This window comes from Rattus norvegicus, chromosome 2 (genome assembly GCF_021556685.1).
Source record: "Rattus norvegicus strain SHRSP/BbbUtx chromosome 2, alternate assembly SHRSP_T2T, whole genome shotgun sequence".
Taxonomy (NCBI): domain Eukaryota; kingdom Metazoa; phylum Chordata; class Mammalia; order Rodentia; family Muridae; genus Rattus; species Rattus norvegicus.
Genome location: NC_141535.1, coordinates 14,948,704 through 14,952,011, shown reverse-complemented (window position 1 = coordinate 14,952,011; position 3,308 = coordinate 14,948,704).

Genomic DNA, 3,308 nt, shown 5'->3' with positions numbered 1-3,308 from the left:
TGGGATGGACTCTGCTCTGGAATTCTGAGCCCACACTATGTCTTCCTTACTTAACATGCTTACATCTGGTAGTCTGTAGCTCCGATGAGTTAAATAACAAAAGAACTTGCTCTCCTTTGCTGCGTTTGATAGTGTTACGGCTCTAATTTCCTTCCTTTGCCTTGTTTCTTGGTTAAACAAAACAAAACAAACAAAAACAAAGACAAAACAAGTACTGAACAAATGCAACAGTGAGCATTTTTAAAGATTATAATACGATAGTAACCGTAACAGCGAGTATGAGCTCACTCTGCACTAATATCAATATCTTTTAAATATATTCATATATGTAATTCTTTTACCAGTTCGGGCAGTGCTACTTTTCCTGTTTTAATGAGAGTCAATGCCCCTTATATAGAAGGGTGGTAGATTTACTGAAAAAAATCCAATCAATGTGACTTTTGTGAGCCATATATCACTTCGGTTTGAAAACGGAATATGATGTTCAATATAGGCATGTATTAAGAACATGTCAAGCAGAAGAGCAAAGGAGCAGTCACGTGCTTCAAACTCCTGAACATGAGATGAAGAATCAGAAGGGAAGACCTTCACAGGAAGGTGATACTTTATCTGAATCTCCTGAAACGAAATAATGGTACAATTGTATGTATGTGGGGGAGTTGTATGTGTGGAGGAGAGGGCATTTTCATATTGTCCAAGTGACCCCACTGGACAGGGGTCTCTGGGAAGTTCCCTTTTCTTTAAAATTTTTTCCCATTTCATAGCAAACACATATGAGTTTTGTATTTAATATGCTGAATATGAAAAAGTTTAAATGGTGAAACTTTACACTCCTAAATATTTATTATCAAACAACCATGTCCTCACTCTGTTCCTTTCCAGATAGAACAGTAAAATGGTGTATTCCAAACTATGCATAGTGTGAGGACACCTGACTAAATGAAATCTCTTGCCTTTTTAAAAAAATCAGATCTTGACTGTAACATGGGATGTTATACAACACATGCTTCCACATACTTTCACGGTCATTCATATTTAAATTAGCAAGTTCATGCACCGAGAGTAACTCCTGGCTTCTGATTATCTATTATTTAAAAATGATGTATTTCAGCACTTCTGAGTTCAGTGTATTGTGCGAGACACAGTGGATGGATTGCAGAACAAAAGACACCCTAGCATCTCAACCCTGTTAGATGTTGGGGAATGTTTTGTTGCAGAACACAATAAAGATCTTTCACATCACTTGGCATTTTTACATTCATTTTTTTGAGAATGGTAAATTTTTATACTATATTACTTGGCATGCTATAATTTATTTTCTGTAATGGTTTGTGCAATAGCTAGTAAGAATTAAGTAGTCACCTGATCTCCTGCTGTCTTCACAAGGAAAATTTAGAGAAGGTTGTCTAATAACATAGGTAGCCATTGATCCCAACACATGAGCTTAACAAGGACAACCACAATGGAGCTGCTAAAGAGGACAGGGAAAAGCCATGGGCCTCAATCCTACACAAAGGACTATAAGCAACTAAAACTAATGAGAAGAGAGCGTGAGAAAATGTCTTTCTTAGGGAAGAGCACAATGGTCAGCCCTGAAAACATACATACAAATAAGATTATATAGAGTGAGAACGTTGCATCTGTGTATTTAGGAACATGTATGTGCACAAACATGCAAATACCCTCACACCCATGTAACAAAAAATGAAAATAGAGGCTCTGAGTTAGAAACTGAAAGTAAGTTTACATGGAATAATTGCAACTTAAAAAAGAGAAGGGGGATTGGTGTAATTAATGTATAATCTTAAAATATAGAGTTAGTTAGGGTAACAAAAATGGCAGGTATAGAGACTACATAATGCGTAGAGAACGCTGTTTGCAGTTACACTGACATCAGGCAGTGCTCTTGCTCTGCCTAGCCTTTGTGTGCTCCTTCCCTTAGAACATATGACTGCGTCATTTGCTTTTGTTGTTTGTTTCGTTTTTGCACATTTTGTTCATTTGTTTGTTTGTTTGTTATTGGTTTTGCTTTCTTTCTTTTTTCTTTTTATTTTTTATTTTATTTTAGAAAATATGAGCTTCGAGCAAGTTACCACTTTTTAACAGATTTCATTTGCTACCAGTGGACATAGCTATTTCCTCTATAAAGTTTGCGATCATTTTGAATTTATTCATGAGTCATTGTACATATGTGTATATCTTTTATGCTTTAGATATGCTAATAGTGAGAAGATCCCTTGTGTGTCAACACCTCAAGGGTAGGAACTGATTCAGGCTTGCCTCTAGCAAATGCTAAGTGCCTGGGAACATGTAATAAATATTTGATGGCGGGAAGATTGTATACTAAGAGGAAAAAACAGATTCTAACCAAAGAAATTATGTTTGTTATATTCCTATGTGTATATCATTTTATAAGTATAGAAATGTCTTACTTGTAGACTCACAGATTTTATGAGATACAAATACTTGTATTCTATAAATATATCACATATGTACTGTATGAAACTTAGAAATTGAAGAATAGATCTTGAGATGTAACTCAGTGGTAGAATACTTGGGAATATGCACAAGGTCTTATGTCTGAGTCCTGCCACTGCAAAGAAACTGCCTTCAATAAACAGGCAATTAAATAAAGTGGAATAATATAAAAAAATCACAGAAGTATTTATTTACAAATATAAGAAGAATAAATGATAACGGAATAGTCCATAAGAAATAAGTACACAAGGAGAACACTTCATTTGATTGCCAGCACCAAAACAATATTCACTATGACTAAATAGTATATGGACTAGAATGTACATGGCAGTATTTATGATATGAAATACTGAACATAGTAAAAAAGTATTTTATATATATAAATCATTTTTGAATATTTAATTTGTGTTTTTTTAAAAATTAGTGATTTAAAATATTACATGATACTATGCTCTGTGTAAAACACTCTATAATCTACATAAGCAGTCTGTAGTGCTAGAAATTATCTCTTATTGCAGTTAAAATATTTGACTTAATAGAAGCTTTGTTCCAGTATTACTGTTAGTTGATTCATGGTAGAATTAGAATTTTCAGTCTAACTCATAGCCTCGTTATTCTGGACCTGCATGTTTTATGTGACCTTGGGAAAAATATATATGGTCTAGAATTAAAACAGATTTTAAGTTTTTTCTGGACACACACTCACAGAAACAGAAGTATATCCGAAAGGGTGAGCTTTGTTGTGGTTTAGAATATGTGCACTGAAATTGTTATTGAAATGAGACAATCAAATGCTATTCCAAATTAAGGGATGGTTTACATGGTCCAAA